This window comes from Carettochelys insculpta, chromosome 23, assembly GCF_033958435.1.
Source record: "Carettochelys insculpta isolate YL-2023 chromosome 23, ASM3395843v1, whole genome shotgun sequence".
In the NCBI taxonomy this organism is placed as follows: Eukaryota; Metazoa; Chordata; order Testudines; family Carettochelyidae; genus Carettochelys; species Carettochelys insculpta.
This window is the reverse complement of record NC_134159.1, coordinates 15,977,643-16,003,586: the sequence shown is the minus strand read 5'-3', so window position 1 is coordinate 16,003,586 and position 25,944 is coordinate 15,977,643. Positions and strand designations below refer to the sequence as shown.

At 51.6% G+C, this 25,944-nt stretch overlaps 1 protein-coding gene across 1 annotated transcript in view; it reads right to left on the bottom strand.

The window, feature by feature from the left end:
• TMEM278 (transmembrane protein 278) overlaps nucleotides 1-25,944 on the bottom strand; it is a 36,002-nt gene that overhangs the window by 378 nt on the left and 9,680 nt on the right. The window lies entirely within an intron of this gene.

Here is a 25,944-nt window from a genome sequence, read left to right as displayed (position 1 = left end):
CCTCTGTGCTCAGCCAGGCAGCTGCTGCTGGCGGCCCAGAGCCTGGGGTCGATGGGATCTTAAGAGGAACGTCAGTGGGTTGTTTGTAAACACCACTAGTGACCCTTGTACCAGAAGCACAAAGGAAAACTCAGCAGCGAGGGCCAGTCTGATGCAGGAGGGCACTTCTGAAACAAGCCCAGCACCCCACCGCTGAACAGCACCACCACTGGCAGGAAGGAAACGCCCGGGGCCGTGAGCCGGGAGGTGAAGGCTCTGTGGCCTGCGTAGAGTAGGAGTTAAATGTTCCCGGCAAAGAGCCCATCCGCCTGGCAGATGGGATCCTGTGACTATGGTTCTGAGTGGCCCAGACAAGGTTAGCGCTAGGTGCTATTGAGACACAGAATAAAAAGCCCTGTCCCAAAGACCTCACCAGCTAGATCGCTAACGGAAGCGCAGTTAGTGCTGCGCACAGAAGGCAGCCAAGACACAGAGCGCGTCTTAGTTGCACAGATTAGCCTGGGTGTTGGCCCCAGTGCCCCTCCCATCCACGCACACAGCCCTCCCCCCAGAACAGGGTGGTGCTTTCTGGCTACAAGTGAGGTGTCACTTCCACTGGGGCTGGTCTCTAGTGTTCCCTGTAAGCTGAGCGCTTGGGCGGCCACTCAGGAGAGATTCACGGACCACCCAGCTGATTCGCAGAGCGTCCACAGCTGCCACAGACATCAGCACGTGTTTCTACGGGTGGTGCACATCTGCACATGCCTCAGTGCACACAACAAAATTTATTCTGCCCGTGGACGTTAAAAATTAGAGGTAACACTGCTGCTATCCCATCCACATTGCAGCATGGGCGCAGGCTAACCCACTCCAGTGCTGATAGTCCTCCAGTGCCTTCCCACAATCCCCACCTATATCCAAGGGCAGAAGAGTTCTTTTAGCAACTCGCTGGGGGAGAATCCTAGAGGGGCTCTGCAGCAGAGATATGCCCCAGAAGTTCAAGCAATACACAGGGGTGAGGGCAACATGTGGGACTGGGAGAACACAGTACCATGGCATGCCTTTGCAATGTGGCTGCTCGCCCCCAAGCAAGGCTATACCTCGGCCATTTCTTCAGCGAAAACATATGCATCAGTTAAGGGACTTGCCCCAGGTCAGATGGAGCCAGTAACAGAGCTCCTCCCTGGGTCTCCATGCAGTGCCTTAGCCCAAAGACCAGCCTTCCTCCCTCTTCTGAGACAGATCTGGCAATTTCCAAGCTGCCTCACAGAATCACGTTAATCAGGCGTTTAGTTAATCAGCCATCATCACAAGGTCAGGGCGCAGAATGCAGATAATGGAGCAGGAAATGTTAATTGCATTGAGTCACCCCTAATGAGATACTTTTGTATCTGCTAGTGATAAAATGAATACAAAAGGCACCCCTCCCCCCATGTTACAGTGACACGGGCTGCGATGATAAGAAAATAAAGCCGAAACTGGGGGATCTTAGCCTTGAGTGAGAGAGACAGACGGGGGAGAGGAGAGATGGGCTTTGGGTTAAGGCAGCGGGCTGGGTCCTGCAGCCAAGCCAGCAGTTCAGTTCTCATCACTGGCACAGAACCCATGCACTCATCCGCACTAGCCTCACCTGTGGTAGTCCCCTCCTCTATCAGATCCCTTTGTCCCGCCGAGCCTCTCCTCAGGCTCCGAGCCCTTCAGAGCAAGGGCTGTCTCTCACCACTGTCTGCACAGTGCCTCACACAATGGAGCCTCCGTCTCAGTCAAGGCCTCACAGCACCGTTAAAACGCTAATAAAAATAACAGATGTTCCGAGTGCAGCCAACCAAACACTGTGTGAGCGGCTGATAGCAATTTTGTGCTGCCTCTTTCTCTTTGAGAAGGCTCCTCTTTCTCTCTCCACACTGCTGGAGCTGTACAGCAAAAACAGCCCATCCGGTTTCAAACACACAATCCTCAAATGCCTCCTGCCGTGGAAAGGGCTGGCAATGAAAGTAAGTAAAGGGAAGGCAATGGAAAGCATGAGCCTAAAGACAGAAGGAAGGCTCTCACCAAGCTGTGACAACCCCGCCAACGCATGGCTCTCTCCTGCACCCATTCAAAGGCAGAAAAGACCGTGTAGAAAGATCCTGCCGGCTGTGGAAAAGGCAGGCCCTGGCTGTCTTCTCATCTGACTGATACACTCACAAATGCATCCAGGGATATTAGAATCATAGAAGAGACCTCAGGAGGTTATTGAGTCCAACCTCCTGCTCAAAGCAGGACCAACCCCAACTAAATCATCCCAGCCAGGGCTGTGTCAAAACAGGCCTTAATAACTTCTAGGGATGGAGGTCCCACCATCTCTCTAGGTAACACATTCCAGTGCTTCACCACCCTCCTGTGAAGTAGTTTTTCCTAATATTCAACCTACACCTCCCCCTCTATAACTTGAGACCATTGCTCCTTGTTCTGCAGTCTGCCACCACTGAGGTCAGCCTGTCTCCACCTTCTTTGGAACCCCCAGGTAGACGAAGGCTGCTATCAAATCCCCCCACACTCATTCTTCTCTTCCACATAGTAAACAAGCCCAGTTCCTTCACCCTCTCCGCACAAGTCACGCACCCAGCCCCCAATCAGTTTTTGTTACCCTCTGCTGGATTCTCTCCAAATTGTCCACATCCTTTCATCCCCTTTGAAGGGCCCAAAACTGGATGCAGAACTCCAGATGTGACCTCATTGATGCCGAACAGACGGGAATAATCACTTTCCTCAATCTGCTGGCAATACTAGTACTCAATAAATCTATTCCCTGTTTATCCTGTTGCCAATGTGGACAGTCCTGTTGCCTGTTCCAGTTTTTGCTACATCATCTCTCGTGACTTGGGCTCAGTTTGTGGGTTCGGTTTATGATTTCACAGGGATGCTGCCAAGTCACAGGAGACCCAACACTTAAGGTCTGCACATAGATTCTTCTATAAAACCTAACTGACACAGCCCCTCTGTTTATGAGCCAAAGGAGCAGGCATGTTGTTCTCATAGCTGCTGCACCCTGTTACAGAGGGAGCGCACACACTGTGCTCTCACTCTCTCAGAGACTGTATTATGGCTAAATCTTGTTGTGATTTTTTTCTTTAATCTAAAACAAAAGTCACTTTGGGTCTGCACCTACCCAACTGCCATTTGTATGTGAAAATGACACCCTTCAGCCTAGATGGTTTCAACAAAGCAGGTTTAACTCACTGCACCTACATGTTTAGCCAATGAACATTTATTTACAAATCGTGCATCTGTAAAAAGGGGCTGTGAGATACCACAGTGAAGAGTATAGGAGAGAGAGAGGGTACTACAAAGAGCCTTCTGCTGCCTTCTCTTCCTAGCATTATTTCATCAGCGGGGTATAGGAGAGAGATGGGGTCTTCTTTGGGTGATTTTTGTATGCACTGCTGCTAACAGATGGTTGGTGCAATCAATTCCTGTTGCCTTACCATTAGTGCTCAGGCACATCCCTAGCTCACAAGGGTGTCTTGGCACTTGCTCGCTAGTGGCACTTTCAATACAAGTGCCAAGCACAACCGGCACTGGCAGCTGACTTGCAACCAGCCAAAACCCTCCATTCCTCACCTGCACCGCAGCCTGTCTGAACAGAGCCGCCACTTGGGCCCCTGAACTGAGCCAGAAATGCAACAATTTTGGAAGAAACAAACAAGCGGGGAGATCCAACAAAAGCAGCTGCCAATGCTCCTGAAACAAGCGAGGTTTCCATCTAGAGGAAGTTTGGTGGCCTGTTACAACCTGTGGGTTTTGTCCAAAAAGCCTTTGTTGGTCCAGACCCCTTTGTCTCAACCTCTGCAGTGCCGACCTCTCTAAACCACTTCTCCTCGCTGAGAGCTCATTTTCAAGGCCATGCAATTTCAAAACAGGTCTCTCTCCTGCTTCCCCTCCTCCTCGGTGCACTCAGCTGAAGGGCTGATTTTATGTTTTTTATCTCAGCCCCCCTGCCCAGCTAGCCACTCATGTATAATTAATGCAGAATTAAGAAGGAGGTACGGAGGGGAATGAACAAGGAGGTTTTCAGAGAATAGCTGATGGGCTTGAAGTCAAAGTTGATCGATTACTGGGGGATGGAAGCAAATGAAAATTCAAGGAGATGTGCCCCCCTCCACACCTCAGCTCAAAAGTGACTGGCCACTGGGGAGTATGTCTTAGACCCAGCCAAGCAAGAAATTAAAAATCAACCCACGGTGATTCAGCCAAATGCAGCCCTCTTCTAAAAAGGTCAAGTGCTCTGAACTGTTTCACCGACAGGCTGGTTCCCTTCCAGCTGCCTTTGCCTTTCACATCCCTCCTTCGGGGTCTCTGCACTTCATTTTACCTGGGATCCAGTTCCGCGCTGGGCTGACCAGGTGTGAGAGCACCTTCTAGGCTAGAGGAAAGACCAAATTTGGGGATGGTGTGCAGAGAGCCGATTGGGGGCTGCTGACAGAACTCTTTAGCTCCCAGACTAACACTCTGGTTCTTTCAAAGTTCCAGCCTGGACTAACCAGCCAGAGAATGCATTACAGATTAGGCATCAGGTGGAAATAGACTCAGTGAAGAGCTGTGTTCCCCATATGCTGAGCACTTGGACCACCACCCAGGAGAGAATCAAATGCAGCCCGGCTGATTAGCAGAGTGCACATAGCCCCTCCCATGGGCAGTGTGTGCTTCTAATGGTGACGCACATCCGCACATGCCCTGGTGTACATAACCGATTTTTTTATTTCTAACCAAGGCCATTGCATTACCTAACACTGTGAGAACTGGGCCAAAACTGGAGCCATTCATCCAAACCCAGTGAGCTGTGGGTGTCTAGAAAAAACAGGAACAAGGCCAAACTACCTGGCTTTTGATTCTGCTGATACCAACCTCCGCCAGTCAGATTTTGCAAAACCTAGGCTAATACCACCTCTAGGTCTGCCTGAGTGTGATCATTATTAACCAGCTGCCACCTGGCAGCTTCACGGGGTGAAAACTTGGAACCTTTTATGGCATGTTGCTTGTCAGCCTTCCTGCCCCATCGCTCCTGGTTACTAACCATTAATGTCGACCACTAAGAAGTTTACCTGTTTTTTTTGCTGTTCATAGCCTTGAGATGAAACTGAACTGCCCAATTCAGGCATTAGCTGTAGTGAGGAGAAGCAGAAATGCAAACAGCAAACTTTTGAAACCTCCATTGGGCAGCCAGGAAAGCTATTTACAAAAGCAGACAGCATCCCACTTGCACGAAGGCAGCAAAAGAGTTTATATAAACCTCATTCCACATCCTTGTTCCCAAATGTCTCCAGAATTAGATTCCCTCCACGGACCCCAGCTGCTAAAAAGGCAAATGACCTCATTCAATTTTGTAACCTCATTGGTTTGTCTTTTCACGCAGAGGAAGGTTCTCAGCAGAGGCAATGCCACTTGCAGCCTGGTGTGCCTTCTTAGAATCACAGAACACTAGAACTGGAAGGGACCTTGAAAGCTCATCAAGTCCAGTCCCCTGCGCTCATGGCAGGACCAAGCATCATCCCCGACAGGTATTGTCTAACCTGTTCTTAACTATCTGCAGTGATAGCAAGTGCACAACCTCCCCAGGCAATTTATTCCAGTGCTTGACCACCCTGGCAGTTAGGAAGTTTTTCCTAATGTCCAATCTAAACCTCCTCTGATGCAGTCTAAGCCCATTGCTTCTTGTCCTATCCTCAGAGGCCAAGGAGAAAAATTTTCCTCCCTCCTCCTTATAAGCCTCTTTTAGGTACTTGAAAACTGCTATTAAGTCCCCTCTCAGCCTTCCCTTTACCAAACTAAACAAGCCCAATTCTTTCAGTCTTCCCTCATAGCTCATGTTCTCTAGACCTTGAATCATTCTTGTTCTCTTACTGCTGGGTTCCTTTCTTAAACACAAAGCAAAGTCCTCAGGATGTGGCACATGCGTCAGATCAGATGCAGAAACTCTCCCTTACCTTTCCACATTTCCTCTCCTTTAAGTTGTCAGTGCATTTGCACTGCTACCTGCACGTTAGCTAGCTGTCCTCTCTGTCTGTATTGATGTGGCTAGGTTCCAGCTATCCTGAAACCATGGCAATGGTGCGTCTAACCAGAACAGTCTATGCTTAACAGTATTTACATAAGCCAGTGCTAGATAAACCACATAAGAGAACAGGCAACTATTGCTAAGAACTCGACAGCTGTAAGTGCCTGGCAAACCCGTCTCTCCACAGCAGGAAGCTACAACTCGATGGGTCTGGGCTGCATATTTTGGCTCTGGAGTTGTGTCTACACTTAAACCATTGCAGCAGTGACAAGTGTTCTTCGCAGTCACTCAGTGATGAGTAGGAAGTCTTCATGTCACCCTCCTATCTGTGGCTGACCAGCCTGATTCCGGAGCTGCAGTTCTTATCACAGAAGGGGCAGGTGTTGGTAGCTGTTGGAGGGGCACTAGGCAGTTTTGTGACTCTTTTCTCCTTCTACACCTCTCCTCATCTGCACTGTGGCAGGAGCTCTCAAATTGTGCCACCCCCTCACAGATTACGCTCTCCAGGGGGGATAGTCCTGGCCAACATTTTCCCAAGTGTCAACACCGATGTCACACTTTTTCATGTGCACCCTCAGCAGGTCCTTATATCACTTCCTCTGGACCCCACTGGTTCCCTGTCCTTTCCCCAACTCAGAAACAGAATTTGTTTTGGGAGGCGCAGATCGGACATTCGAACCACATGACCAGTCCAATGAAGTGGCTGATGAATGATAATGGCTTCATTGATGGTCATGTTCAATTCTTTCAGGGAGCTATTGTTATCATAGAATCATAGGGCTGGAAGGGACCTCAGGAGGTCATCTAGTCCAGTCCTGTGCCTCAAGCAGGATCAACCCCAACTAAGTCATCCCAGCCAGGACCTTGTCAATCTGGGGCATAGAAATCTCTAGGGATGGAGAATCCACCACCTCTCTAGGCAACGCATTCAGTGTTTCACTACCCTCCTGGTGAAGTAGTTTTCCTAGTGTCCAACCTACTCCTCTCCTTCTGTAACTTGAGACCATTGCTCCTTGTTCTGCTGTCTGTCACCACTGAGAACAATTTCTCTCCATCCTCTTTAGAGCCCCCCTCCAGGAAGCTGAAAGCTGCTATTCGTATTCATGCTTATTTGTATTCATGCACCTGTCCTCCCAAGAGCTATTTAGGATTCTCCTGAGGCAGTGTTGATGATCAGCCCTTTGCAGACACACCATTCACTTTCAGACTCTATTACACAATCTAAGGGCTTATCTTCAAGGCAAGGTTCACTGCCCACCACTGCTGTGATTCTGCATCGAGGAAGAGTCTTTCCACTGCTTGCAAAGGACTTTCGATCAGGCCCACTGCCTGCTACATGGGAACTGACTGTTGGCGGAGACCTTGGAAACTTCTCAACTAAGACTCCTTCTTCCCAGCCCACCCTCCAGCCAGCCAAACCTTTCACTGGGAAATGAGCCAATTTGTCAGCTGGCCAAAATATCTGTTGACCTAAGCTATAGGCAAGTCTGCAGAATTATAAGTGGGGGACATGGACATAATGGTCTAATTAAACCTTTAATCTGACAAGTGTCACATCCTCTGGCAATGAAACAGGCTCAGTTGGCACTCTGGAGATTAAATACACCCCCTCACAGCAGGCCTGCTACAAATCAGAAGCTTTCTGATACTTTATATTTGTCAATAAACAATGCATGTAGATCAGATATTATTAGCCATGTTGAGGGTGGCAGAGGGCAATGTTCCCTCTAATCTCATCCATCCATGTGTGGAATAAGTTTTGTGTACTGCAGCATGGACCAATGTGCACCACCAGGAGACCCACATGCTGCCCAGTGAGGGGGCCCTGCTAATCAGCCAGGCAGCATTTGCATCCCTCCCCCTCCCCACCCAAGTGGCCACACAAGCACCAAGCCTCCGGGGAACACTGGAGGTGGGTTTGGCCCCTCCACACTGTGCTTCTGCCAAACGATACAGCAATGCTTGTTGAGCAGGAAGTAGCAGCACACTGCACTTCACAGTCGCCTCAGGGCTGACATAACCCTCCGTTCAGCCCCAGAGCAGCTGTAGCATAAACCCCTGCAAAGCAGCCTGACTGCCTGCCCCCCCCACCCCGCATGGGTCCATCCAGAGCCGGCAGGCCTAGCTCACCCCTCTGCCCAGGCAGTGGATTAGGGGAGAGGTACCTCCAGTACCACTGCAAACCTAGCCCAGACTTAGCCCTGCCCCGGTAACAGTCTTCAGGCACTGCCAGGCAGAGCAGGAGCCCCCTGCGATTCTGGGCCCTCCTGCTAGCAGAGCCCTCAACCACTCCAACCCCCTAGCTTTGCCTCCCAGCTGAAATGACCCTGGGCCCAGTCTGTACCTAACCAGACACCCACCCACACTCCTACCCTGACAAGAGGCTGCTGATGTGTACACACTGGGCCCAGGGTGCCTTTATAGGGCTAGTGGAGGAGGTGGGGCTTTGTAGCCCCATGTGGCTTCTGAGGAGGGAGTGGCCCTAATTAGTAGATGGCCTGTAGGTGTTCACAGGTGCTTGGGGTGAGCCACATGGAGACCCTTCTGAGGCAGGGCTTTTAACCCTTTCAGCACCAGCACCCAGCCCATGTCATGGACTGGGGCACTGTGTTTTGCTAGGGAAAGGACTCTGGGTGGGACAGGTCTTTGCAGAAGGCAAGTGGCATGAGCCCCAGTGGACAGGCAGCCCTGCTGTCAGGGGGAGGTCTGGAACTCAGAGAGATACAGTCAGAGATGGGCCCAGACTGGAACCTCAGAGCCCCACCCCAGAGCATGTGGGGAGAGTGGGGGGGTTGGCTCCCCAGGAGTGAGCCCACCCCTGCTGTTTTGGCCCTGGGTGGGGAGGGTGGGGGGCTTCGGGCCAGCTCAGGAGGAAGGTGTAATGGGGAGAGGCAGGGGAAGTAAAATACCAGTAGGTGCATCAGAACTGAGATTAACTGGCAGACAGCTGGGGGCTGAGGGGCAAGAATGGACCAGAGGCGGGCTGCAGGTCGGGACTGAGGGCCTGTGGCAGAGCTACGTGAGTGGCCAGCTCAGGAAAGCCAGGCCTCCCTGCAGCTCAGTGGCCGTTACTGCACTGCACCAGCCAGGCTGTGGTGGAGAGAAGCTTGGATTGTGCCTGCCCCTGTAATGGTTCATATCCCACACTTACTTCTCTCGTTAAGTGCACCCACAGATGGACTAAAAGCCTTAGCAAGCTGAGCAAGATCCAGGGGAGAGCTGGTAACACTCTCAGAGCCCCAGCGCTTCCTGACCCCCAGGGCAAGACGGGAGCAGGGCAGGAGATGGGTCTGGGTCCCAGCCGGTCTCACCTGCTCCTGTGCCAGGGGCCCCCACTGAGGGCAGAAAGGACATGCGAGTGCTACAGAAAGTGGGCTAGAAAAAGCAGGACCCCTGCACCGTGTTGGCTGGGGAGCCCTGTTTCATCTGCTCCAGCTGGGGTGAGCAGAAGCGTAGCTGCAGCCGCCTCTGGGGAGGCAGATGAAGGTTGAACGGGTCCTGTTGCAGAGGAGAGCTGAGTGTGGGGGCTGTGACAGGTGCTTTAACGGCCATGTCAGAGAAATCCTGAAGGTTCTTTCCCCTGTTTCCTGAGGCAGGCGTTTCCACGTGTGGTCCCCGCAACATCCTTGCTAGTGCTGAGATAGTCCACTCCTGTCCCCCTCCAGGTTCTCCTCACTCCATGGCATCAATACAGCCACCTAGCAGCAATATCTGTGGGGCTCCAGGCCTCAGGGGCTGAGGAGGAGTGAAGCTGGGAGCTGTGTGGCACAGGCTGGGGTGTTGGAGGTGGTTTGGTTGTTTGTGTCTTTTACTCACCGTATGAATTCTTGGTCCAAAGAGACCCTTGTGTTCACCTAATCTGACCTCCGGCCACCCACGGGCCATGGGGGTTTTGCAGCTCACACTATTGTCCTCACAGTGACCAGCTGGCTTCTGGGAGCTGGACACCAAGCAGGACTTCATGACTCCCTAACCAAGCCTCACCTGCTTCCCAGAAAAAAAGCCCCAGCTGCTGTGTGTTTCCAGCCACCAGGCCTGGCTCTCAGTGTTCAGGGCTGTTATTTAGCTGTAATTTACCCCAAATGATTTCTCAGAGCCCAGGAAGCAGTGGAAGTGTTGGTGAAGTGCTAGACAATATTGACCTCCTGTAGTCTGGGAAACTCTCTCCTTTGGCGCCAGTCAGGTCCCGAGGGTGCCGGAATAGAGAGGTTCAACCTGTACTTTGGAAAGCTCAGCAGAAGGCACAATTTAGCCCAAATACCTGCAGATAATGAGGACAGCCCCCCAAATCATGGAGTCACACAGCGAGGCCGGAGCTTGTCCAGACAGACTTACAGGGGCTTTCCTGGTTATAAACACAGGTGTCAATTGCAGGTTGTATGTTAGGGACAAAAAAAGAAGAGGAGCAGTTGTGAGTGTGATGCTGCGAAGAGGCAGGGACCCCGCTTTGTGTGCACAGAATTGGCTGGCGTGGCAGACGTGAAGGTTTCTGCTGTAGCTTGTGTCTGCCATGGCCAGGGAAGCAGGACTTGTGTAGATCAGTACAGCTGTACGCCAAGCAGGCTGGAGTCCTATCCCAGATTAACCCTGCAAGGCCTGGAATTTGGCTAGCTGCTCGGGCCAAAGAGCAAGAAGATGCTATTGTGTCTTCTATCCAGAGCACCACAAAGGACTTGCCTGCTAACACAGCCAGACTTGGGCTGTCTGCAGCTCTTGACAGCCACGAGCTAAATTCCTGATTCCCAGAGAGGAGAGAAGGCAGCCCTGTCACCTGGCTCCCAGCCCTTCACACAGGGCTGGGCTCCTCTCCGCAGCACCAGCTCTCTCTGCCAGTCCTGCCAGTGGGCTGCTTTTCTCTCCATTCTCCGAGCTGCTGCTCAGCACCCACTTGTTGCTCAGCAGCCGGAGGAGGGCCCTTTCCAACGCAGGCTGAGGGAGCCGGCATGTTCAAAATCTGATGCCTGGAAGTGTAGCTCCCGCAGGGCAAATCCAGCCCTGGTCCCGCACACAGCCTGCTGCATTGCTTCCCAATTACCATGCCCTCAGCCTTGCCTCTGTGGACTACAGATTCAGTCGTGCCACAGATGCTGTCAGAAGGATGAAGCTAATGAGGTGAGCAGAGCCAGCAAAGGTAGCGCTAGCCTTGGAGAAGGAGGATGAAAGCAGGGGAGTGGCGATCACCCTGTATTTAATTAGACACAAAAAGGGCAGTTTCCCCATGCTTGGGCCCAAAAGCAAAACACAGTGGCCTAATTAGGGCATACAACATTGGTATGGGAGGGCAAATGTCAATACCAACACAGTCACAGAGGGGCAGCCTGTAGCTTCTCAAAAAACGAGCAGGCCCTTAGCACCTCAAAGACTAACAGAATTATTTATTAGCTTTCATGGGTCAGACCCAGCTCAGATTTTCACATCTGAAAGTCTGAAGGAGGTGCTGCAGGACTGCTTGTTTATTGTCAGTACTCAAGTAGGTGTGGGACTGAGAAGGCCTCAGGGCTGCAGGATGCTCTGCTCTTCTTTCAAAAAGCATCCGTCCCGGCAGAGAAGAGCAGCAGTGGCAGCACCAGCTGTGGTTCACTTCCTGGAATGGCTCAGCTGAAGTCCAGCCCCTGAGAAGACCCCAGTTCTCAACAGATGACATGAGTTCATCCAGCGATGGCTGAACTACGAGAGGTTCAGGGTTGGCTTTCAGAGAAACACCACAGAGTCTGGATGCTTATAGGAACTTCTTGGGGCTGCAGGTCTGGGGGACTCCCTGAGGTCTGTGTCATGTGATACAACAGAAGGCCTGTCTGCAGGCCTTAAAGAGCAGCCTGCAGGCCGCAGAGAGCAAGAGTGGAAACTTCCATTCCTGTAGTACAACCCAGTGCCCACCCCAACTTTACAGCCTTAAACCTCGCAAACATAAATACCAGATGGCCATATCAGCCCTGAGACCTGCATTCGAGCTAGCAACCTAGGAAACCAGCAAAGAGGGCAATCTTGTCTTCAGCCTTGTGAGAACACTAGAAGTTGCATTGAACCAGTACGCACACAACCATTAACAGCTAAGGGATAAACGCTCGGGAAACCCTGCCCCGAGTTGAGTTTCACCTGGGACTTTCAGCCTCAGAAGTGCCTTCACCTCCTCAACTGGAACCTCGTCTTCCACGGCCCTGATATGAGGCACTTCAGAATAGGGATTCTCCGTGGCAAAAGGGCGGTAAGCATTCCAAAGAGCCTCTTATCCCGTTGGGTGCATTGTCCTGTTGTATTTTTTGCTTGCTAATGTGTACCTTGTGAAACTGTAATAGCATGGAGTAGTTAAACTCAATAAAGTACATTATTCCTAACTGGCTCTGTGTCGAAGCAAATCCCATAGTCCTGTCCATCCTTGGCCTTGTGAGTTGACAGTTTGTGGTACAAATCCCAGTAGGAAATGCCATGGGAAAGGCTTTGCTCAGGAACGCTTTTAGCTCCTTTTCCTGATGGAAGCAGAAAATACAGGAGCAGCCAGGAACATTGAAAATAAGGAGAAAAAAAAGACACCTGGAGCGGAATAAAGCCTCAAAAGAGACAGGTGCCTAATCTGGGCCTTGGGTACCATGAGCTAAGTACCGCATAAGAAGAGCCTGTAAAGGATAGAACAGAATGGGATACAGGGGAAAAAACGTTACTGAAGCATTTCAGAACTTCCTAATAGGCTCATTTCAGAGGTCCTAAAATCATGCAAAGACTCAGCAGAGTTTCTACCTTTTTCCTGAAACAATTTACACCCCTCTGATGAATTCAACAGGCACCACCCATATCATCCTCAGAAAATCCTATTCTGCACTGGCCAGCGTGTGCATACCTAAATGTGCACATATACATATCTCGTGGAGCTCGAAGGGACTTTGAGAGGTTTTTGAGTACAGTCCCTATCACCATCCCTCATGGATTTTTGTTTTCAAATCTAGCCTGTCCCCAAACCTTGAAAGGCCCCTGCAAGGGCTGAGCTCACAACCCTGGCTTTACAAGGTCAGCGTGCTAACCACTGAGCAATCCCTCCCTACAAAGGAGGACCAGGTCTGCTTCACAGGCACCAGGACAAAGGTACAGCACTCACCTACCTGGCTCCACTGTGATATGGACACATAGCCATCCGAGCTAGAGTCAGACACACTGCCCCTGCACCACAAGGTCAGCTTCCTACAGCCCGCCAGAGCATGATAAGCAGTGGGGGTGGGTTCTGGGAACAGAAGCCAACAAAAGCTGAAAAATGGTTCGTCTTTCTCTTGAAAAAAACTGAAATGGTTGAAAGAAACTCAACTTTTCTACAAACGCGTTTGCTCTTTTTTTCAGAAAGGCTGATTTTGTCAAAAATCTATTTCCCTCCAGCCTGTCTCCTCCCCATTCCCAGGGCTGAGTACTGACTGCTGCTATCTTTAGGTCATTCCTTCCTAGCACACACATCTGTCCCCTCAATGGTGAGCAGTGCAGGACAGAGCCCACTGAGCCACGGCCTCTGAGCTCGCTGCCAAATCTCCTGGCACAGGAGTCAGCAACCTGCAACTCCAGAGCTGCATGCAGCTCTTTACGGAGTTCTTTGTGGCTCCTGACTCTATAATTGCAAAGTTAAAAAAAAACAAACAACCTCCTGATTATTTTTGAGAAAAAATGAACGTCTAAAAGATCACTGATCATAGAACGCTAGGACTGGAAGGGACCTCGAGAGGTCATTGAGTCCAGCCCCCTGCCCTCATGGCAGGACCAAGTACTGTCTAGACCATCCCTGATAGACACTTATCTAACCTGTTCTTAAATATCTCCAGAGATGGAGATTCCACAACCTCCCCAGGCAATTTATTCCAGTGTTTGAACTCATAATGAACTCGTATCTAAACAGCAAACGACAGGTGATCTCCAAATGTTGGATAACTCTCCTTTTAATATGTGCAGTGCATTGTGGGATACGTGTGTGCACTGTTCTTAAAATAGGGGGTTGACGTTATTTATTAAGGACCATCTCGCAGTCCCGTGCACCGTGGCTCTTGAATTATGGAATTATTTTTCTGAATTGGGAAAAAAAAAAAAGAGATTAATTTACCACTCTTCGAACATGGAACTAGTGGTGAGATTTGTTGTTGTTGTTGTTAGAACCTTGATTTTTCATAATTTTCTGTAACTTTTCCCTCACAAAGCCAGCACTGCTCTGCCCATGACCTCTGAGGCTGGGAGCACCATCAACAGCAAAGCCATCTTCCTAAGGTGCTCTCTTAATTCACCCCTGTCCGATGCCGTCAGTTCTCGCCCACTCACTCCAGACAGCAGGGGAGCCATTCCAAGCTGCAAGAGCCTTGTTGATAGCTTCCTGCTGTGTTTTATAAAAAGAAAGGGGCTGAGAGCATCTGAAGCCACTTCATGAGTCTTTTGAAACCTTTGGGTCAAAACTATTTACGCTAATTACCACAAGGCTGGATCAAAAACCAAAGCCAGGATGCAGAAGGCCGGCAACAGCGGCAATTCCCAGGAGCACTTACCCTTCAACCTGTGGCTGGGATGGCAGTTAAAAGCCTGGCCTTGATCAATTAGCAGACTGTGTTCAGCCTGTGAAAAGGAAAGGGCCATAGGCTCAGCTGATGTAAATTGGCAGAGCTCTGCCGAAGCCAATGAGCATCAGCTGAGCATCTGCCCTGTTGATTTCATTAGAGCAGCGGTTCCCAAGCTGGGCTGCGCAGACCCTATTGCAGGCGATCCGTGAAAAAAAATAGAAGATAAAAAAAAGATCATAGAAGAGAAGTTTTCAATAAATTGCAAAGTTGTAACCAATTCTGATTTTAAATTAAATATCTTCATGTCACGTTATTAATTGCTGTCCGAAAATCTATGCTGTGGTAAGTCATGGTAAAAGAGCTGTGCAAATACCACAGCGATCTATGTGGCTTACCTATGTAAGGGGCTGTTTAAACAGGCTGCTCTGAAACGAGTTGTAAGGCTGCAGCGTGCGTCCCAGCCCCTTTGCGCACTCCTGAGGCCTCATCCTGGTGTGATGGGCCTGTCTGCTGGTTGTTCTCCCTCCTGGGCGTGGGTAGGAGAGAGGGGTGCCCATCACAGCGGCACGCTGCACTCACCTTCCACTTCTGCTTCCACTGCCACTGGTTTCCTCCTCGTACATCCGTCACCTGATTATTTTTGCTCCTTCGTCAGCAAGGTGGTTTCTAAAATAGTCGGCAGCGTCAAGAGCTCTTGCACCAGGCAGGCGTGGTAAGGCTTGTTGTGAGACTAGCACCGTTGCAAGCGTAACAGAAACAAGCAGGACGGGATTTGGGAGTTTGGGGCATGAACCTCTACAGCACGGGTCAGCAACCCCCTGGCGCAGGTGCCGAGAGCGGCACAGGGGCCGATTTTCACTGGCACGCGAGGCAGGAGCTCAGCCCCGCCCCTGCTCCTCCATGCAGCCGGGAGCTTGCTCAAAGCCAGGCTGCCTGTGGATGAGCAAAAGACCAGCTAATGCTACCAACCACCCCCTCAGCGGTAAAGCTCTGCACCTTCATTTATTAATGAAGCTGTTGTAAGGCTGACTATTGGTGACTTTAAATAGTATCACCGGCACTCGGACCGTACATGGAGGTCAAAAAGTCACATCTCAGCACTCTGCCTCAAAAAAGTTGCAGAGCCCTGCTCTACAGTTTGAGCTAAAGCCAACTGGCTCTCAGCTACGGCTGTAGAGGATACTTATTCTTTCCCTCCAAGTGTGAACCACACCCAGTAGGTGAGGGTCTGAGTAAACCTCAAATAGTTTACCTGCTGTTAAAAGATTTCCCAGTGAGCTGCAGCCCTATAGAAACAGCTGCAGGATTAAAATGCTGCTCCTTGAACCATAAACTCATATCCATCCAGCAATTTTACTGGATGGGTAATAGCACAGCTGGTTTAAGAGATGGCCCCAAGCCGGATGCTGGACTCAGAGCTCCAGACTGGGATCTGGATACTCTACAGTATCTCATGGTCAGCATCAAAATCCAGGAACTGATTTGAAGGATTGAATTGTGATCTGAACCCTGCCAGTAGCCAGGTGCATCCTCCAGCTGACGTTGAGCCTGGGTTTGCTTTGGGCTTGTCTGGTTTTTGTTAAACTCTACAGATAGAGTCACCACTTCAACTTGTGCCGGTCAAGCTGCACAACAGAATGGACAGTTCTGTCTTCATCTCTGAGTACTTCAGAACAGTTGGTTTCCAGTAGATAGAGCGCAGGAATGGCATAGACAATGCTTCCTTGTCAATCATATCTAAAGACTATCCTAATGCTTTTCTCTGCTCATCTATTTCAGGGAACAGGCAGCAGATAACGCTCTTTGACGGGCTGCCTCTTACTCTCCCTTTCCCAACCAGCAGTTTTGTGTGGCATTTCATTACAGCTGTCTCCACAGCTCAGTTTCTGAAATCCTATTCACCTTGTTAAAAAGCACGCTTTGTTTACATTGCTGTGGAGAGTATCGGTGTTTCTTTGGGACCCCTTCTATCGCTAATTAGACAATGCTCACCCGTTGTACAGTTTTTGTCTTTGACAGGTGAGGAAATAAAGGAGAATGTAGATAATAGCATTGAATAAATGACATCTGACAAGTCGTTGCAGGAGCTGGGTTCTTCCCCTGTAAAGACTTTGTAGCCATGGATAATGCTTGAGTATACATTTTAGGAAGTGGCTGAAAGCATGCTCGGTTGTAGCTGGCTTTGTGCCTTACAAATCTTTACGTATGCAGGCGAAGCTAGAAACACACCGTCAGTAATGATGAATTTCCAAAAGACACCTCTGAGATAGAGAGATCATTTTATACCTCTAATTCGGAAACAGAGAAGTGAAAAATCTTTTAATGAATTCAGCATGTTGTACTTTTATTATCTCCAGGCAGCAATAGGGGAAGATGCTCCTGTCTCGTTATTTCAAACCCTCATGGCTTTGCCTCTGATTACACAGTGGATCAGCAATAATTGGTGATTATTAATGTGTAACTCACGAGAGCGTTCTTCTCTAGCACGTGACTTTCCTGCTCATCGCACGTCCTCGTTCTGCCTACCACAGGGCACAAATTCAGATCTGCCTCCTTTTTTTCAGCCCTCCCTGCAATCTGTGTGACAGCAGGCACTCCTGTGACTGCCGTGGTCCTGCCACTGCACAGTAGATTAGATCAGACTAGAGTGGCAGTTGCCATATGTGTGCAGAGGGTCCCAGAGGGGTTTCTTTGGACTGCCAAAGAGCATGCAATGCTGAAGTGGATGCTTGCATGGTTTATGTCTAACACCAGTCTTGGCCAGAAATATGGCTACCCTGATACGTTGGTCTCCTCCTGGGATCTCTCTGAACCAAGACTGAAGCCACATTGGAAAAAGTTCAGAAAAGAGAAGCAGAAATTATTAGGGGTTTGGAACAGCTGCCATAGGAGGAAAGATTGAAAAGACTGGGACTTTTCGACTTAGTAAAAAAGAACCTAAGGGGTGACTTGATAGAGATCTATAAAATCTTAATGGGTGTAGCGAAAATAAACAAGGAAAAGTTATTGACTTGTTCCTATAACACAAAAATTAGAGGTCACCAAATGAAATTAATATTTAGCAGGTTTAAAACAAACAAAAAGACGTATGTCTTCAGATAGCACACAGCCAGGCTGTGGGACTTCTCGCCAGAGGATGTTGGGAAGACCAGAACTTTATCAGGGTTCAAAAAGGAGCAAGATAAATGCGTGGAGGTTAGGTCTAGCAACGGCTGTTAGCCAGGATGGGCACGGATGGTGTCCCTAGGCTCTGTTTGCCAAAAGCTGGGGCTGGGTGACAAGGGATGGGTCACTTGATGATTCCCTGGTCTGTTCATTCCCTCTGGAATGCCTGGCACTGGTCACTGTCAGAATTCAGGATATTGGGCTCGATGGACCCAGTCTGACCCAGTATGGCCATTCTTGTGAGCTTATGTTCTCAGTGATTCTTGTCTCCTTGGTTGCATTTCGCTGGTTCGGACGCAAAGTCTTCCGGTGATGGTGGCGTTTGGTTAATATGTTCTCTCAGCTGTTAAAGGCAACAGCCAGAAGCCAGAGACAGTTGCTTTGTGGTTTGTTCTGAGAGGTTGTACTCTCCAACCCCTGACGAGCCATCAGTGGAAATCTGCCCATCATCCTCTGTTAACACAGAACAAATTCAGAGAGGTCTTTAAACCTCCAGTGGAGTCGGAAAGAGACAATCTCCTCATCACCACAGACTGCTGGGAAGAGCTGCTTTAAAGTCACTGCCGTCAATCCCAGTTCTTATCATGGCAACGCAAAGAGCAAAACCCACCTGGGATCATTTAGTGACACTTTAAAGAACATTCCCGCGTTCCATTATGTAAGCAGGGCCTCCTTCCATTGCAGGCTTGAGTCTATCTCATGCACGCAGGGCCCAATCCTGTGTCACCTTGTCTGCTGTGGTAGCACTTCATACCCCTCACTGCACTGATGTTATATGGGGGTACAAGGTGCAGGGCGTCAGAGAACCAGGTCCCACAGTGTCCGTGTCCAGAGAGCAACCAAATCCGTACCTTGGTGCGCAAATGTGCCATGAAAGATCTAGAGTGGGTGAACTGGGATTCGGTTCCATTTCTGTGCCCATTGTCATTGTCAGGGGTCAGAAACCTGCAGCTTCAGAACCACATGTGGCTCCTTAAGGAGTCATTTGCGGCTCTGGACACTGTCATGGCTGACTCCTCTTGTGGCTCCCTGCCCTGCCGCTGCTGAAACAGTGGAACTAAATTCAGCTGCTTTAATGGCCTGCAGGGCAGCAGGAGGGATCCGTCTGTTAAACCCCCTGAGCTGAGTTCCATTATTTCAGCGGCGACAGGGCAGGGAGCCGCAGAGAGCCCCTCACTCGCCCCGCTAGCCGAATGGCCACACCCTTCCACTGGGCATGGCTCAGCTCACCCCCATCAGCTTAACACTTCCACACCTGCCTTCCTTCTGCTGGTGCATGTGGCCACCCGGCATAGGCTCCCCAGTCAGCACCAGGGATGGGTTAGTCCCAGGGGCCAGTTTGGGGATGGTGGGAGTGGGTTTGGGGGCTGAGGTGGGTAAAGCCTGGACATTAGGGAAGAGTTTGGGGATGGAGGGGGGGTTAAGCCTGGGGATAGGGGTCAGGGGACATGAAGGGGTGATGCAAACATTGCTCCTTTCTGCTTAAGAGCCTGTCCCCAGGCGCAGTGTTTTCCTCGTCCTCATTCGCTCTCCCATCCAGGGGTGAAAGTAAGTGAATCGTTCTAACTGGCGCAGATCATTGTGTGTGCACTGTGCTTAAAATAGGGGTTGCAAAAAGTATGGTTTGACCTTATTTATTAAGGACTGTCTCATATTCCCATGCATGGCAGGTCTTGAATTATTAATGTTGTAACTCGCATCGGAGCGGTAGCCGTGTTAGTCTATCTGCAAAAAGAGTGAGAAGTCCTGTGGAACCTTATCGACTAACAGATTTACTGGAGCGTAAGCTTTCCCGTGAGTCTATAAAGGTGCCACAGGACTTCTCGTTGATCTTGTAACTGAATTTGAAAAAAAATGTCTCTTCTCGCTCTTTTGGTTGTAGGTCCCTGGGTTGGGCTCATCTGGTGGCTGATGGAGACAGGAGGACAGTAGACCAAATGGACCAGGAGTCTGATCTGGAATTCCTACATTGCCATATGTGACAAAATTCCGCTTTGTATGAACAGCAAGCCCATTTCCTGAGGCCCTGCAGCAGCCGCAGAAAACTGCTTTGCATTTCTGCCCAGCTGGACTGTACATCGAATTCTGTTCTTCCTTTCTTTCCATAATTGAGGTCAGAACGTCAACGAAGTGTTATTCATCCAACATTTTCTCTATTAGCAGAAGAGGAACCAATACAGAGCAACGGTTTCATCTGCCTTGGAGCTTTCAGAAATAGCTGCTGTCACAATGACTACCAGTGAAACGCCCTTTGAAGTCACATTTCGCAGAGGCTGGCTCACAGCTTGTCTCAGGCTTAGGACAAAACAGGCTCCATATATCAATACCCTACAATAATAAAAGGCCAGATCAATCAGTTCCAAAAGAATCGTCCCGGAGTAAGGACTTACTAAGGAAAGCAGGGTCTCTCCCATGCGTAATTATTGCATAATTAAAATTTTACTTCTTGGCTTTCCTACAGCTCCTTGGCTTTCAAAGCTTCTTACAAGCATGAATTAAGAGCTGCCACATCCCTGTAACATAACTGACTCTTAGGCCAGGTCTACACTCGACATTAAAGTTGACTGTAGATACACAATTCTTGCTGCGGCAATTGCATAGCTAGAATTGACTCACCCACGGTTGACTTACCTGGGTGTCCTCACAGAGGGAGGTCAATGGGAGAAACTCTCCCGTCGAACTTCCTTACTCCTTGTGAGAATGAAGAGTACAGGGGGCGACTGTTGAGCCCTGATAGTTCGATTTCATGTGTCCCCAGTTGGCACACAAAAGCGAACCCTGTGTTTGGTGATGTGGTTCTGGGGGAGCACCAGCCACCTGCGCTCTGCCGCTCCAGGGAAGGGGCAGGACTGCCCCCGACTCACTGGAAGTAGCGTGGCCTGGCACTGTTGGTTGGGGGGAGACACTGCGGGGCGAATGTGACCCTGTGTGCACCCCCACGCATTGCCACTGACGCCAGCAGTGAAAAGACCAGCCTGTGAGCTCTGGGAATGCCCTTCTCTTCCCCACAGGGGACCGATTCCCCGAGACACCCAGACTGCGTCCAGGTCTACCCTAGATCTGAAAATCAACCCTAGATACGCAATCCCAGCTATAGCAAATGCGCAGCAGCAACCGACTTACCTGGCCGTCCTCAGCGTGGGAGGCGGAGGGAAGAAACTCCGCCGTCAACCTCCCTTCCTCGTTGCGAGACTGAGGAGTACAGAGATCAACGGTCGACCCCGATTGTTTGATTTCGTGTGTCTCTACCAGGGGCGTGAAGTGGACCCCTGGAAGATGGACCCTGCCTGGGGTGATCTTCTGGGTAGTGAAGACGTGCCGCCAGGCACTTAGCAGGCCTAAGCTAAACGCTTGCCCATTTCTGAACCCCCACCAGCAGAAGGAGCTTTCCCCTCTCAGCTGTCTAATGGAGGGGACCTGACACCAGCTGTGAGACGGATGGTCCACACAGGCCACAGCTAGTGTAAAAAATGCCTTCTCCAAATGGCTGCTGTTTTTAAGGGTTGAGAGAGGAGAACAGGCTCGTTGGGAAATGAGGAGGCAAGGAAGCATCAGGAGGGAGGGAGGTCAGGCCTAGAGGGACACATCGGCTGGAAGATCACCAACGTGACTGGACATGTAACAGGAGGCTTAATGGGCTGTCAGTGCCGTGGTCTGAGCCCAGGGGCCCTGCGCCGGGAGGCAGGATCTCCACTCAGGCACTGAGGCGCTGTCTGGGTGCTGTAAACATGCTGCAGATCACTCCCTCTGCCTCTCGCTCCACCTCTGCTGGCCGAATCCAAATGCCAGAGCTGGCAGTCGTGGGGCTTGATTAGCCCAGCTCGAGCCCGTGCGAGGGGCTGTCGAGGTGCAGCGTGGGAGGCTGTGCTGGTATTTGGAAAGCATGACAGGTAATTAGGGGCTGTGACTGACGAGGGAACTCGCCCCTTGTTTGGATTGCTCACGGTAAACACAGCAGCCTGGGAGCATCCGCAGCCGCCAGCATTTGGAAAATGTCTGTGCAAAGGAACGTTTGCCAACGAACCCTCCAGAGAGGCAGAGGCTGGAGCCAGCCCGGCCATTGGATGAGGAAGGGCGGCTGCCCCAGGCCCTGCATTCTTGGGGGTCCTGTATGTACAGGAGTGGGAGGATTACCTGGACAGGAGCAGGCAGCAGCAGCTGCAGGGGGTCGCCTCCCTTTCCGGTCATTCTCCTTGTCCCTCACAAGTGGCAGCCAGCTCTGCTCCACCGCAGGCAGCTGGGAGTGGAGGCCGTTTCTGACTGCCGCAGAGAAGAGGTGCACAGCAGGCCAGGCGGCCGTGGCAGGGCGGAGCAGGCTGCTGCTTACGCCTCATGGTAAGTGGCTGGGGGGGGGGTGACCCTCTGCTGCTGTCCACCTGCCTCAGGTAATCCCGGGGCAGGCTGATGAGGGAGGAGGTCAGGGGTCAGGTGGGGAAGGGGCAGGACCTGCGGCATGGGGGGCTGTTACCCAGGGTCCTGCATCTGGGGCACTGGCTGTGGGTCGCCCCGGGCCCCATCCCACCCTTGGGATGGCCCTTGCAGGGACAGAACCTCATCCAGGGTCTTTCACAGAGATGACCCTGTTTGTGTCTGAGATGTCCAGAGACTCCACCAAAGCTACTCCACGTAGGTGCCTGGCTTGCCTGAGCACCCAGCCCTTGAAGACACCAGCCTTTCCAGACCTCCTCCTGAATTCCTGGGGCAGGGAGGGCTCTGATCCATCCTGCACTGGCAGCGGGACAGACTGGGTCGCCCAGGAAGCCTGCCTATCTCTATCCTCTGAGCTTATGACCCCCTTGCTGGTACCTTGAGCATCACACACGAGTGGAGGATCATCTATTTCAAGGGATCCTTGAGTAGCCAGGAAGAGCCCAGGACGTGAAAGGCTCTGAGTGGTGAGAAAGCCCTGGAAGCACAGGAGGGTTGTACAGAGTTAGGGCCGGGGGCGATGCCTGGACAGTCATTACTGCCAAAGCTGCTGAGACGCACTCGCTGCTGCTGCGAGAAGCCACCACTCAGCAGAGCTGCAAACGCTCAGGCCAGCTGATGGGGGCTCTGGAGCATTTTCAATCCAGATCAATAAAGCTCAGGTGCGGCTTTCTCCATAGAAAGTCACAGCCCTGTTACCAGGGGCTCTCCATTTGCCAAGCTGGGCTGCAAACCTCAGGAAAACAGGCCAGCCAGACTAGTGTGCTTCTGCTTTGAGTCCGGGCTGGAAATCCCAGGGAAGAGGTTTTCTCTTGGTGGCCAATCTCCTCCCGATTTCTCTGGGTCTGGGCCAAGGCCGGGCACGCTGATGTGAGGAGGAAAAGCCCCCAGAACTGCCTGGGTTTGATTCTAGAAACACACAGTGCTCCAAGGCAGGTCAGAGTTTTTATCTGCTCCGACCCCACTAATGGGGATCACCCCTGAGCAGATAAGGGCCCGTCCCTTTAAAAAAGTCACCGGAGGAAAGCTACAGAAGGGGAATCAGGATAAACTTCCCTAGCTCTGCAGGAAAATCAATGCTGCTAGTCAGCCGCCTCCATGTTTACAAGACAAATGCACACTGCACCAAAGAAAATATGAGGCATCCGCCTGCGATTGCTGCTCTGCAGAGACTGGTTCTGACTCAGCCGGGGTGATTTGTTCATTTTGTTACTAGGTAGCGCTACCCTTGGACACTCAGTTTAGTAATTTATCTCCTCAATGAAGCTACTGCCAGTGGAAGGCAAATATCTCCGACCATCCCAGGCAGGGCGTGGCAGGAGATCAATCATTCGTAACGCCTGTCTCCAGGGGGCTTCGGGGACAGCTGGGGATGGCTGGGTTTGGCCGTTCAGCTGGTTTGGGGCCAGATAGCCGTCGCTGTCCTCACAGGACTAAGGCCACGCTCCACAGGCGTTTCAATGGGAGACTCGCGTCGCTAGGGCCTGGTTAGCGTGAGTCAGGGCCCTGCGGTGTGGCCCACAGAGGGGTATTTCTACGCAATGGAGCAGCCGGCAAGGCTAGTGAACCTGTGATTACTCCCTACAGAGGGCAAGAAACCTGGGACTGGATTGCATAACCCCACTGGCCCCGGTGCCTTTCTCCCCGCCATTCCCACGCAGTCAGACCCCTTAAGAACAACAAGCAGTCCTGGGGCACCTGAGAGACCAACAAATGTGTTAGGTTATGGAGCTTCCGGGGGTTAAACAGCCGATCAAGTGGGTTTCACCCTTGAGTTCTCACGACCAGCAGGGCTGACGGCCCCCCACGGCCCTGGGGCAAAGTGGGAGGGGCCCTGGCTAGAAGGGGCGGGGCCTAGGGCTGTCAGCCTCAGTGCAGCTCGGACCAAGGCGCTGCATGGAGTGGCGCTAGTGCAGCATTTCAAAGGGGTCTGGTGCGCCGGACACACTGCCAGGCCCGCCAATAGGGGGCAGAAGGGGACAGTTGCCCCCAGGCCCCTTTGAAATGCTGCAGAGCACTGTGCTGCCACTCTGCGTGGTGCGGAGGGACCCAGGGCTGACAGCCCTAAGCCACACCCCTTCCACCCTTGGCCCCACCCCTTGCTGGGTCGGGGGATGGGCCCCCTGGCCCTCGGGCCATGGCAATTGTCGGCCCCACGGCCATTGCTGCAGAAATGCTGGGCCCCTTCCCCCCATCAGCAGGCCTGCCCATGACCTCACAAAGCAGATAGTCTCTAAGGTGCCACAGAACAGCTTGTTGCTTTTAAAGTTACAGACTGACAGGGCTGCCGCACTGACTCAGACCCCTCGGGGCTCCCGGCCATCGCTTGTCTGCCACAGGAGCGGCAGGGAGACAGAAGAGAGATTGTGGAGCTGCTGGACAATTCAACGGCACAACGGGTTGTCTTGTGCCAGAGCCAGCCATTACTTATGTGTGTTAGCAGCAGCCACGTCTGTGCCCGCCTGACAAAGGCTGCTCTGCTCACGAGTGACCGGGCTCGACAGCCGCTTTGTGTACCAGCTGCCGCTCACCACTGTGTCTGAACGCTCCCGCGCTGGAAACGTTCCTAAGCGAAAACGCCTGGAACAGCGCCTGTGTTGGCTACTCAAGCAGCAAAGCACCTCAGGGAAAGCGCAAGGCAGGGCCGCTTTCAGTCCTTCCCCAGGGGCGTGAGCTGCGTAATACACCATCAGGTTTTATCACCCTTGAGGGGACAGACGCCTGCAGTCGCCAGTGTGCTCCCTGGGTGCTGTTGCATCGCCGCACTCAGGGAGACATTTTCCCACTAATTCTTTCCATCCACATGCAGAATAAATTTTGTTCTGCGCACTGAGGCATGCGTGGTTGTGCACCATCACTAGAAACGCATGCAGCCGGCTGTGGCTGCTCTGCTAATCAGCCAGGTGGCACCTGAATCTCTCCTGGGTGGCCGTCCAAGCGCTCAGCTTGCAGGGAGCACAGTCAGAGACTTTCAAATGAATACATTTGGGCTCCTTGTTTGAGGTGAACAAACTGCTTAATGACATATACCTCCGCTCTGGCTGGATGTCTGTCTGCCACTTGCCAACCATTGTCAGCTGCACCCTGTCACAGGGTACCCTGGGACTTGGCGTGAACCTGGGAGGGTGTATTCAAGGGCTGGGCATCCACTGTTTCAATGCCCACACCCAGAAGGCATTGGAGACAACATGGGCAATGGGGAATGTACTCTTACAACAGCACCTAGAAACGCCCGCCGAGATCAGGGGCCTGTTGTGCTGTGTGCTACACGCACACATGGTCAGAGGCAGCCCCTGCCTCAAAGAGCTTGCCTGAATAGCCCAGGAGGGGAGAAAACCTTGTTTTACAGGCAGGCTCTGTGGCCCTGATGGATAGAGCCCTGCAAAACGGTGGATAACCACCTTATATCTGCGGACACCCACACCTGGGGGTGTGGGTGCCGATGTCTATGGCTTAGCTTTGTGGCTTTGGATGCAAATACAAATTCTGTATCCATGCAGGGCTCTAGTGATGGATCCTGTGACTGACCCAGGGTCATGCAGGGAGCCTGTGGCAGACCTGGGAGCCTCCCATCTCCTGAGGTCCCATCCCAGTGCCTGAACCCCCAAAATCAGCCTTTCCTGTTTTCAGTGGTGGTGAGCATATCCTTGCTGAACGACAGCATTAACTCTGGTAGGTGGGAGGGGTTATTATGTTGGCAATAGATTCTCAACCAGTGGGCGGCAGCTATTTGGTTGCTGAAATGGGTGTGACTGATCAGAAACTCCCCTCAAGAACAGCCACGTCTTCCCCAGCACCAAAGGAAGGCAAGAGGCTCCG